The sequence below is a fragment of the Phyllobates terribilis genome, unplaced genomic scaffold (assembly GCF_046119375.1).
Source record: "Phyllobates terribilis strain yellow unplaced genomic scaffold, ASM4611937v1 Scaffold_12__6_contigs__length_324123572, whole genome shotgun sequence".
Taxonomy (NCBI): Eukaryota; Metazoa; Chordata; class Amphibia; order Anura; family Dendrobatidae; genus Phyllobates; species Phyllobates terribilis.
The window spans coordinates 273,693,131-273,706,316 of record NW_027362772.1 but is presented as its reverse complement, the minus strand read 5'-3'; the positions used below and the strand labels follow the sequence as shown (position 1 = coordinate 273,706,316).

General features: G+C 48.8%; 1 protein-coding gene across 4 annotated transcripts in view; it reads left to right on the top strand.

Moving 5' to 3' along the window:
- DRD2 (dopamine receptor D2) overlaps nucleotides 1-13,186 on the top strand; it is a 497,224-nt gene that overhangs the window by 475,936 nt on the left and 8,102 nt on the right. The gene's annotated exons all lie outside the window — the stretch shown is intronic.

The window sequence follows — 13,186 nt, the reverse complement described above, 5'->3', positions numbered from 1 at the left end:
CAGACTCGTGGACAAGTGCTTGTGGCCAGTGACTGTACATCTCCCTGACGGCACACTGGGTAAACATAGTGGAAGCCGGGACCCAGTCGGACCTTGGGACGGAACACATTCTCCCGATTGCGGGCCCTATGTCAGTCAGAGTTGCCCCCACAGTGTACAGCTCCTGCGCATCATGCTCCTCATGTTCAGCCTCCATCTCAGATATCACCACATCAGTTACAAGCTGGAAGCACTGCAGTACTGCCTCAGCCAAGCGGCAACAGGCTGTGCTGAAACTCATAAGCTTAGGTGAGAAACCTCACACTGCTTGTGAGTTGTGGACAGCTGTGAAAGAGCAGGCAGATCTGTGGCTGAGACCGCTGAACCTACATCCAGGCATGGTCATGTGTGACAATGGCCCAAACCTGGTGGCGGCTCTGAGGCGAGCCGAGATCACACACGTACCATGCCTGGCTCATGTACTTAACCTCGTGGTTCAGCGGTTTCTTAAATCGTTCCCCGAGTTGCCTGATCTGCTCGTCAAAGTACGCCGCCTGTCAGCTCATTTTCGGAAGTCGGCTACAGCTTCTGCCGCCCTTGCTGTGTTGCAGCAGCGTTTGCAGCTTCCGGCACACCGATGGGTGTGTGATGTCCCCACACGTTGGAACTGTACCCTCCACATGTTGCCACGGATTTGTGAGCAGAAGAGAGCAGTTGTGGAGTACCAGCTGCAACAAGGCCGCCGATATTCAGGTCAGACTCCACACATAAGACCTCAGGAGTGGACCTGGATGTCTGACATATGTACCATCCTGACAAACTTTGAGGAGTCCACCAAGATGGTGAGTTGTGATGACGCCATCATTAGCATCAGCATCCCACTTGTCTGTCTTTTGCAATGCTCTCTGCAGAGAATTAAAGAGGAGGCATTGCAGCCAGAGTATGATGAGATGGATCAAGAAGCTGTAGCGGGCGATTAAACACAGCCCAGCCTCATCTCATCCCAATGTGCATTGGGGGACAATTAGGGAGAGGAGGAGGAGGAAGAACAGGAGCTGGTATCATGTGCTGTAGACGATAGTACAACTGTCATACAGTCGGTTCAGCGTGGGTGGCCTGAGGATAGGGGGGAGGAGGAGGAGAGCATGGTCAGTCATCATCTTGGTGAGGACACGGAAGTCTTGCCTGTTACCAGTCTGGCACGCATGGCTGACTTTATGTTACGCTACCTTAACCGTGACCCTCGCGTTGTCAAAATGTTGGGTGACAGTCATTGCTGGTTGATGACACTTTTAGACCCCCACTACATGGAGAACTTTCACTCTCTTATTCCTGAGGTGGAGAGGTCTACAAAAATGGGGCAGTACCAGAATGCCCTTGCTGCAGAACTGTTAAAAAAATTCCCATCTGAACACGCTAGCGGCAGAGGTCACAGTTCATTGCCCAACGAAGGCTTACATGAGAGAGAGACGCAACTCCAATCCAGCAGAGGCAGGGGAACATTGTCAACGTTCTGGGACAGTTTTCAGAGACCCGCCCAGCTTACATGCCCTGAGGCGCGGGGTACTCTCACAAGGAGTGGAAAGTTTCAAAAGATGGTGAGGGAGTACCTTGCCGACCGTACCAGCGTCCTCTGTGATTCCTCTGTGTCTTTTAATTTTCGGATATCCAAGCTGGACACATGGAATGAACTCGCTCTGTACGCCTTGGAGGTCCTGGCCTTCCCTGCCGCTAGTGTATTATCGGAGCGTGTTTTTAGTGCCGCTGGGGGAATTATAACAGATAAGCGCACTCGCCTGTCAACTGACAGTGCTGACAAGCTGACCCTTATCAAAATGAACAAGGGCTGGATTGGGCCAGACTTCTCATCACCACCAAATGACAGCAGAGTAAAATAAAGTAAAATCCACTGTGTTATTTCGGGAGGTGTATTCCCATGCACCACTTCACACCCACACATGGGTATACACTTCCTCATTTCAGCTGTATTTTGCTCTTCTACTTATCCTCAGCCTCCACCACCACTACACCACCAGGGTGACCGTGGTCCGTGTTGCCAGCATTGCAAGTTCCTCCGTCCTTATTTTTGGCAGCTTTTGCATGGAAGGCATATGCAAAGACTATGGGAGACCCACTCCCCAATAATGGGAATAATGTTTTTAATATGCTGTACTGCATGGTTCTTGTAAGGGGCATTAAAACCGTCTTGTTAAGCTACTGCGACCTCCACCACTTTTTCCAGGGGCATTAAAACCGTCTTGTTAAGATACTGCGACCTCCACGTCTCTTCCAAGGGGCATTAAAACCGTCTTGTTAAGCTACTGCGACCTCCACCACCACTCCAAGGGGCATTAAAACCGTCTTGTTAAGCTACTGTGACCTCCACCATTCTTCCAAGGGGCATTAAAACCGTCTTGTTAAGCTACTGCAACTTCCACCTCTCTTTTAAGGGACATAAAAACCGTCTGGTTAAGCTACTGCAACCTCCACTTCTCTTCCAAGGTGCATTTAAACCGTTGTGTTAAGCTACTGCGACCTCCAACACTATTTCAAAGTGCATTGATATGGTCTTTTTTTTTCACTGCGACCTCCAGGTCTCTTCCAAGGGCCATTAAAACTGTCTTGTTAAGCAACTGCGACCTCTACCACTTCTCCAAGGGGCATTAAAACTGTCTTGTTAAGCTACTGCGACCTCCACCATTCTTCCAAGGGGCATTAAAACCATCTTTTTAAGCTACTGCAACCACCACGTCTCTTCCAAGGGGCATTAAAACTGTCTTGTTAAGCTACTGCAACCTCCACGTCTCTACCAAGGGGCATTAAAACCATCTTGTCAAGCTACTGCGACCTCCACCACTACTCCAAGGGGCATTAAAACCATCTTGTTAAGCTACTGCGACCTCCACCACTACTCCGAGGGGCATTAAAACCGTCTTTTTAAGCTACTGCGACCTCCACCATTCTTCCAAGGGGCAATAAAACCGTCTTGTTAAGTTTCTGCAACCTCCACATCTCTTTTAAGGGGCATTAAAACTGTCTTGTTAAGCTACTGCAATCTCCACTTCTCTTTTAAGGGGCATTTAAACCGTCTTGTTAAGTTACTGCGACCTCCACCACTTTTTCAACGGGCATTGATATTGTCTTTTTTTTCCACTGCGACCTCCAGGTCTCTTCCAAGGTCCATTAAAACCGTCTTGTTAAGCTACTGCGACCTCTACCACCTCTCCAAGGGGCATTAAAACCGTCTTGTTAAGCAACTGCGACCTCCACCATTCTTCCAAGGGGCATTAAAACCTTCTTTTTAAGCTACTGCAACCTCCACGTCTCTTCCAGGAGGCATTTAAAACGTTTTTTTAAGCTACTGCAACCTTCACGTCTTTTCCAAGGGGCATTAAAACCATCTTGTTAAGCTACTGCGACCTCCACCACTACTCCAAGGGGCATTAAAACTGTCTTGTTAAGCTACTGCGACCTCCACCATTCTTCCAAGGGGCATTAAAACCGTCTTGTTAAGCTACAGCAACCTTCACCATTTTTCCCAGGGGCATTGATATTGTCTTTTTATTCCACTGCAACCTCCACGTCTCTTCCAAGGGCCATTAAAACCGTCTTGTTAAGCTACTGCGACCTCCACCTCTTATCCAAGGGGCATTAAAACCGTCTTGTTAAGCTACTGCGACCTCCACCATTCTTCCAAGGGGCATTAAAACCGTCTTGTTAAGCTACTGCAACCTCCATGTCTCTTCCAAGGGGCATTAAAACCATCTTGTTAAGCTACTGCTACCTCCACGTCTCTTCCAAGGAGCATTTAAACAGTCTAGTTAAGCTACTGCAACCTCCACGTCTCTTCCAAGGGGCATTAAAACCATCTTAAGCTACTGCGACCTCCACCACTTTTTCAAGGGGCATTGATATTGTCTTTTTATTCCACTGCGAACTCCACGTCTCTTCCAAGGGGCATTAAAACCATCTTGTTAAGCTACTGCAACCTCCACGTCTCTTCCAAGGGGCATTAAAACCGTCTTGTTAAGCTACTGCGACCTCCACCACTATCCCCAGGGGCAATAAAACCATCTTGTTAAGCTACTGCGACCTCCACCACTTTTCCCAGGGGCATTGATATTGTCTTTTTATTCCACTGCGACCTCCACCATTCTTCCAAGGGGCATTAAAACCATCTTGTTAAGCTACTACGACCTCCACGTCTCTTCCAAGGGGCATTAAAACCATCTTGTTAAGCTACTGCAACCTCCACCACTTTTCCAAGGGGCATTGATATTGTCTTTTTATTCCACTGCGACCTCCACCATTCTTCCAATGGGCTTTGCATTTCCTCCTAATTTTAGTCCGCTTTTGCTTTTCAATGCATAGGCAAACACTAAGGGAGACCCACTCCCTAATAATGGGTAGAAGGTTTTTAGTATGCTGTAATCATTGTCTGTTTCAAGGGGCATTGCAGTTCCTCATAATTTTTGGAAAGCCTTCCATTCACTGCTTTGGGCAACAGTGTACAGGAGACCCAGTTGCTATCAATGGAAAAAAACGTTTAGTTAAGGCCCTCTGACCTCCATGTCACTTCCAAGGGGCATTAGAGTGCCTCGAAATTTTGGGTAGGCATTGCACTCACTGTATGCCCTAGAACTGTGGAGCCGAACCGCTCCTTTTTGTACAGAAACATATCCTACAAGACATGTGTGGTTGACTGGCCTGATATTGATGTGAATGGTCCCTGTTCCTCCTGCTCTTTCTCCTTTACCACCACCTCATCCATCATTCATCATCTGAAGCTTTGTTTTAACGGGAGTCACAGAACTGAAATAGTAGCAGGAAAACAACCAGCAATCCAAAACGCTAACCACCTCAGGCCTAGCCGCTACTACATACATGCGCTTGCATTCCAAGAAAACAAAGCAGACGCTTACTTCTATCATCATCATCATGCTCCTCACCTTGGCACTCTCAACTCCCCTGATGGAGAAGCCAGGGCCCACCGGAGGAGTCTGGTTCTCTTTTGGGCTCGTCCAATGCTGCTCTAAAGCAGGCCAGGCTAAGAAAAGTGTGGGGGAAGTTTCAAGGAGAAATAGGGGCGGTTGGGGACCATTTATGGACACCCGGCCGCCCCCAGGCTGCTGGGGACCGTGTGTGGTCACCCGGCCGTTGGGTGGCTGGGGACCGAGTATGGACACCCGGCCGCCCCCTGGCGTCTGGGGACCGAGCATGGACACTCGGCCGCTGGGCGGTTGGGGACTGAGTATGGATACCTCACTGTGAAGCAACCATGAGGTAGTGGCCAGCTTCGGCCTCCTCCAAACTAAAATGCCCCATTTCAAGTGCAAGCAATTAGTATGGTATTGCAGCCTGGGGGTGGGTGGGTGGCAGGATGCACACTTACGCTTGCATTCCAAGAAAACAAAGCAGATGCTAACTTCTATCATCATCATCATGCTCCTCACCTTCGCACCCTCAACTCCCCTGATGGAGAAGCCTGGGCCCACCGGAGGAGTCTGGTTCTCTGGTGGGCTCGTCCAATGCTGCCCTAAAGCAGGCCAGACTAAGAAAAGTGTGGGGGAAGTTTCAAGGAGAAATAGGGACTGTTGGGGACCGTTTATGGACACCCGGCCGCCCCCAGGTGGCTGGGGACCGTGTGTGGACACCCGGCTGCCCCCTGGCGGCTGGGGACCGAGCGTGGACACCCGGCCGCCGGGCGGCTGGGGACTGAATATGGATACCTCGCTGCTGAAGCAGCCATGAGGTAGTGGCCAGCTTCGGCCTCCTCCAAACTAAAAGGCCCCATTTCAAGTGCAAGCAAGCTAGCAGTATGGTATTGCAGCCTGGGGGTGGGTGGGTGGCAAGCTGCATACTTGCGCTTGGATTGCAAGGAATGGGGGAGATACAATTGAACACTGCCCTGGGACAAGGACTTGCATGCGGATATTTGCAAGTCTGCATCTTCTGATGCGGAAAGGATCACTTCTGATGCGCACACTTTTAGGCAGTGACCAGGGTGTCAGAGATGCTTCCAGGGGTCTTCCCCATGCTGTTCCCATGTCTTTTCAGCACTGTATGCATGTGTCACACAGCACATGGCCAGATAAGATTGTAAAATGTTAAAATAACATTTCCCGGTGAATGCATTTGTCACGGTTGAAAGCAATACAAAAGTGCAAAACGCATAAAAAATGCTACTTGTGAACATAGCCCAAGGTGTGGAGGAGTATTTTTGTTTTTGGTTATTTATTTTACCTTAGACACAAGTCTTTACCGTGGAGAGGAAGTTCCTTAACATATTTCACAGGAAAACCGTTTCAGTTTAGTTTTTGAACGTTTTATTGTGAGCCCGTTAAAGTGGCTTAATACCTCTGACTACGTTGTTGACAGCAGTGACCTGGGGGTCATAAATGCTTCCTGGGGCGATGCCCATGCTGTCCCCATATCTTTTGAGCACTGTCACTATCGTTTTGGGCACTTTTTAGGCTTTCTACAGACTGCCGGGGGTGCCGCCGCAAAAATGCTCGGGTCTCCCATAGACTAACATTGGGCTCGTTGCTCGGGTCGAGCACCCGAGTATCACAGTGAGCTCAGCCCCAGCTTCGAGCACCCGAGCATTTTAGTGCTCGCTCAACACTAATGTTACCACAATATAAAAAAAGACTTATAGAGACATCTTCCATTGGGCATTAGAGATGAGCGGTGTTCGACTAGAACTGTTCGCCAATCTCAAATTCGAGCTGTTTTGGGCGGTGTTCGAGTTGTTCGACGAACCCGAACAATTTTCAAAAAATTCGGCTGTTCGAGGTTATGTTCGATAACTGTTCGTGCACCAAAAGCTTGTCCTGCATGTCTGGCGCTATTTAGAGCACCAATCATGCAGGGATTGACTGCCACTCACTGTAATGCCACAGCCATGGTGGTTGTGGCATTACAGTGATTGCCCAAATCGATGGGAACAGTGCCAACAGTGAAACATGAAAAGCCGGCAATTCAGCAGCGGCATACACCGGTACCCGACAATTTAGAACCGAAAAAATAGAGCTTCACACATAGATTAGATAGATAGAAACATGTCAGCCACATATATATGAAGCACAGTGACAGTGTTGCTTACTGTACTTGTCATTTAGTGTAAAGGATTTATCAAAAAAAATAATAGTGTTTTCATGCACTGTCTCTTTAAAAAAGCCGGCTGGCAATTCAGCAGCGGTACCCGACAATTTGGAATAGAAAGAATAGAGAATCACACATAGATTAGATAGATAGAAACATGTCAGTCACATATATATGAAGTACAGTGACAGTGTTGCTTACTGTACTTGTCATTTAGTGTAAAGGATTTATTAAAAAAAATAATAGTGTTTTCATGCACTGTCTCTTTAAAAAAGCCGGCCGGCATTTCAGCATCTGTACCCGACAATTTAGAATAGAAGGAATAGAGCATCACACATAGATTAGATAGATAGAAACATGTCAGTCATATATATATGAAGTACAGTGACAGTGTTGATTACTGTACTTGTCATTTAGTGTTAAAATAAAGGATTTATTTAAAAAAAAATTGGCGTGGGGTTCCCCGTAATTTTAAGCTCTAGCGGAGGTTAAGCAGACGGCTGGGGCAGATGTTTGAAGCCTGGGAAGGGGGTAATACCCACGGAGCTTCTCAGGCTACTAATATCAGCCCCCAGCTGAATACCTAGCCTTTACTAGCTATTAAAATGGGGGACCCCCCCAAAAAATGACGTGGGGTCCCCCCTATTTTAATAGCTAGCAAAGGCTAGGCAGACAGCTGGGGGCTGATATTAATAGCCCAGGAAGGGTGCCATGAATATTTGCCCCCTCCCAGGCTAGAAACACCAGCCGTCAGCCGCCCCAGAAATGGCGCATCCATAGGATGCGCCAATTCTGGCACTTAGCCTCGCTCTTCCCACTGCCCTGTAGCGGTGGCAGTGGAGTAATAGGGCTGGGGTTGATGTCAGCTTATAATGCCAGCTGACATCAAGCCCAGGTTAGTAATGGAGAGGCGTCTATAAGACACCCCCATTACTAACCCCATAGTCAAAGTTAAAAGAAAACACAAACACCCAGAATAAAGTCCTTTAATTGAAATAAAGACACAATCCTTTATTGTTCTAAATTAAACCATACTTACCACCACGCCCATTCCAGCTGAAGCCAACGATCTCCTGCAATAAAAGTAAAATAATAAAGCAACATCATCCTTACCTTTCCATGGTTCCCAGGACAGCTTCAGCTCTGCTACATTGAGATGACAGGCTGGACCGCAGCAGAACGCTGCCATCCAGCCTGTCATCCCGCAGACACTGAGAAGCGCAGGCATGCTTGCGCTCCTCAGTGTCTCGCTGTGACGGCATAAAGATGAGCCGACAATGAACTCGGCTCACCTCATGCACGTCACTGACAGCGTGGGAGAATTCTCCTGCACTCAGCGCTTCAGCGTGAGAATTTTCCCACGCTGTCAGTGATGTGCATGAGGTGAGCCGAGTTCATTGGACATGAATGAGCTCACCTCATGCACGTCACTGACAGCGTGGGAAAATTCTCACGCTGAAGCGCTGAGTGCAGGAGAATTTTCCCACGCTGTCAGTGACGTGCATGAGGTGAGCTCATTCATGTCCATTGAACTCAGCTGACCTCATGTACGTCACTGACAGCGTGGGAGAATTCTCACGCTGAAGCGCTGAGTGCAGGAGAATTCTTCCACGCTGTCAGTGACGTACATGAGGTGAGCTGAGTTCATTGGACATGACCTCGGCTCATCTGGATGCCGTCACAGCGAGACACTGAGGAGCGCAAGCATGCCTGTTCTTCTCAGTGTCTGCGGGATGACAGGCTGTATGGCAGCGTTCTGCTGCGGTCCAGCCTGTCATCTCGATGTAGCAGAGCTGAAGCTGTCTGGGAACCATGGAAAGGTAAGGATGAGGTTGCTTTATTATTTTACTTTTATTGCAGGAGATCGTTGGCTTCAGCTGGAATGGGCGTGAGGATAAGTATGGTTTAATTTAGAACAATAAAGAATTGTGTGTTTATTTCAATTAAAGGACTTTTTTCTGGGTGTTGTGTTTTTTTTAAATACTTTAGTAGAAATTCATAGTGGTCATGTCTAATATTGGCGTGACCCCATGAATTTCGGGCTTAGGGCCAGCTGATAATGCCAAGCTGGCCCTAACCCCTTTATTACCCAGTGAGCCACCGCACCAGGGCCCTGGATGAGTTGGGTAGAGCGCCAGAAGATGGCGCTTCTATGAACGCGCCATTTTCCGGGGTGTCTGCGGACTGCAATTTGCAGCTGGGGGGACCCAGAAAGCTTGGGCCTCCCTGCGCTGCAGATTCCAGCCCCCAGCTGCCTAGTTGTACCTGGCTGGACACAAAAATAGGGCGAAGCCCCACGTATTTTTTTTTTAAATTATTTCATGAAATTCATGAAATAATTAAGAAAAAAAGGGCTTCCCTATATTGTTGTGTCCTGCCAGGTACAAATAGGCAGCCGGTGGTTGGGGGCAGCCCGTTCCTGCCTGCTGTACCTGGCTGGACACAAATATAGTGCGAAGCCCCACGTCAATTTTTTTTAAAATTATTTCATGAAACTAGATGGTGGCCCGATTCTAACGCATCGGGTATTCTAGAATATGTATGCGGCAGACCCGGCGCAATCAGCAGAGCGGTGTTTAAATTTGGTGCCAAAATCACTGACTGGTCGCGGCCAGCAACCGCGACCAATCAGCAAAGCGGTGTTGAAATTTGGCGACTATATCACTGATTGGTCACGGCCGGCGGTCGCGACTAATCAGCAGAGCGGGGTTTAAATTTTGCACCAATAATGCTGATAGGTTGTGGTTGCGACCAATCAGCAAAGCGGTGTTTAAATTTGGCGCCAATAATGGTGATTGGTCACGACCTCGACCATTCAGCAGAGCGGTGTTTAAATTTGGCGGCAACAATGTTGATTAGTTGCGGCCGGCGGTCACGACCAATCAGCAGAGCGGGGTTTAAATTTGGCGCCAATAATGCTGATTGGTCGCAATCGCCGGCCGCGACCAATCAGCAGAGCGGTGTTTAAATTTGGCGTCAAAATCGCTGATTGGTCGCGGAAGGCAACTGTGACCAATCAGCAGAGCGGGGTTTAAATTTGGCGCCAATACTGCTGATTGGTCGCGGCCGGCAACCGTAACCAATCAGCCGAGCAGGGTTTAAATTTGGCGCCAATACTACTGATTGGTCGCGGACGGCGACCGCGATCAATCAGCAGAGCGGTGTTTAAATTTGGCGCCAATAATGCTGATTAGTCGCGGCCGGCATCCGCGACCAATTAGCAGAGCGGGGTTTAAATTTGGCGCCAATCTCGCTGATTGCACGTGTCTGGCGTCCGCGACCAATCAGCAGAGCGTTGTTTAAATTTGGCGCCAAGCTCGCTGATTGGTCGCGGCCGTTATTTAAATGTGGCGCCCAAATCGGTGATTGGTCGCGGGCAGCGTCCGCGACCAATCAGCAGAGCGGTGTTTAACTTTAGCGCCAAGATCACTGATTGGTCGCGTGCGGAGAGCGCGACCAATCAGCTAATCGTATTGGTGAGGACCGGGGAGCGCCGCTGCCTGGTCGGATACTTCCGTTGCGAGAAGCCAGGAGATGAGCGACTGCTCGCAGCAGAAGTATCCCGACCCGCAGCGCCGCTCCCCGGTCCTCCCTTGACACCCTAGCCGCTGATGTCCCCACAGTATCCGCATGGTGTTACAAAGATCCGGACATTTGTGTTAAAAATCGCTGATTTGGCGCCCAAATCGGTGATTGGTCGCGGCTGATATTTAAATTTGGCGCCCAAATAGGTGATTGGTCGCGGGCAGCGCCAGCGACCAATCAGCGATTTTTAGTACAAATGTCCGGACCTTTGTAACACCATGCGGATACTGTGGGGAGATCAGCCGCTAGGGTGTGAAGGGAGGACCGGGGAGCGGCGCTGCGGGTCGGGATACTTCTGCTGCGAGCGCCCGCTCATGTCCCGGGTTCTCGCAGCGGAAGTATCCACACAGGCAGCGGCGCTGACATCCATGCGGCTAGGGTGTGAAGGGAGGACCGGGGAGCGGCGCTGACATCCAATTGGTCGCGGCCGCTATTTAAATGTGCGGCACAAATCGGTGATTGGTCGCCGTCTTGACCGCGACCAATCACTGATCTTGCCGTCAAAGTTAAACACTACTGTGCTGATTGGTCGGATATTTAAATTTGGCGCACAAATCGGTGATTGGTCGCGGGCAGCGTCCGTGACCAATCAGCACGGTAGTGTTTAACTTTGGCGGCAAGATCAGTGATTGGTCGCGCGCCAAGACCGCGACCAATCACCGATTGGGGCGCCACATTTAAATATCGGCCGCGACCAATCACCGATCTTGGATCCACATTTAAACAACGCTGTGCTGATTGGTCGCGGCCGATATTTAAATGTGGCGCCCAAATCGGTGATTGGTCGAGGTCTTGGCGCGCGACCAATCACTGATCTTGCCGCCAAAGTTAAACACTACCGTGCTGATTGGTCGCGGACGCTGCCCGCGATCAATCACCGATTTGTGCGCCAAATTTAAATATCAGCCTCATGCACGTCACTGACAGCGTGGGAAAATTCTCCTGCACTCAGCGCTTCAGCGTGAGAATTTTCCCACGCTGTCAGTGACGTGCATGAGGTGAGCTCATGTCCAATGAACTCAGCTCACCTCATGTACGTCACTGACAGCGTGGGAAAATTCTCACGCTGAAGCGCTGAGTGCAGGAGAATTCTCCCACGCTGTCAGTCACGTGCATGAGGTGAGCCGAGTTCATTGTCGGCTCATCTGGATGCCGTCACAGAGAGACACTGAGGAGCGCAAGCATGCCTGCGCTTCTCAGTGTCTGCGGGATGACAGGCTGGATGGCAGCGTTCTGCTGCGGTCCAGCCTGTCATCTCGATGTAGCAGAGCTGAAGCTGTCGTGGGAACCATGGAAAGGTAAGGATGATGTTGCTTTATTATTTTACTTTTATTGCAGGAGATCGTTGGCTTCAGCTGGAATGGGCGTGATGGTAAGTATGGTTTAATTTAGAACAATAAAGAATTGTGTGTTTATTTCAATTAAAGGACTTTATTCTGGGTGTTTGTGGTTTTTTTTTTAACTTTGACTATGGGGTTAGTAATGGGGGTGTCTTATAGACGCCTCTCCATTACTAACCTGGGCTTGATGTCAGCTGGCATTATAAGCTGACATCAACCCCAGCCCTATTACCCCCTGCCACCGCACCAGGGCAGCGTGGAAGAGCGAGGCTAAGTGCCAGAATTGGCGCATCCTATGGATGCGCCCTTTCTGGGGCGGCTGACGGCTGGTGTTTCTAGCCTGGGAGGGGGCCAATATTCATGGCACCCTTCCTGGGCTATTAATATCAGCCCCCAGCTGTCTGCCTAGCCTTTGCTAGCTATTAAAATAGGGGGGACCCCAAGTCATTTTTTGGGGGGTTCCCCCATTTTAATAGCTGGTAAAGGCTAGGTATTCAGCTGGGGGCTGATATTAGTAGCTTGGGGAGCTCCGTGGGTATTACCCCCTTCCCAGGCTTCAAACATCTGCTCCAGCCGTCTGCTTAACCTCCGCTAGAGCCTAAAATTATGGGGAACCCCACGCCAATTTTTTTTTTAATAAATCCTTTATTTTAACATTAAATGACAAGTACAGTAATCAACACTGTCACTGTACTTCATATATATGTGACTGACATGTTTCTATGTATCTAATCTATGTGTGATGCTCTATTCCTTCTATTCTAAATTGTCGGGTACAGATGCTGAAATGCCGGCCGGCTTTTTTAAAGAGACGGTGCATGAAAACACTATTATTTTTTTAAACAAATCCTTTACACTAAATGACAAGTACAGTAATCAACACTGTCACTGTACTTCTTATATATGTGACTGACATGTTTCTATCTATCTAATCTATGTGTGATTCTCTATTCCTTCTATTCTAAATTGTCGGGTACAGATGCTGAAATGCCGGCCGGCTTTTTTAAAGAGACAGTGCATGAAAACACTATTATTTTTTTTGATAAATCCTTTACACTAAATGACAAGTACAGTAAGCAACACTGTCACTGTACTTCATATATATGTGGCTGACATGTTTCTATCTATCTAATCTATGTGTGATGCTCTATTCCTTCTTGTTTAAATTGTCGGGTACC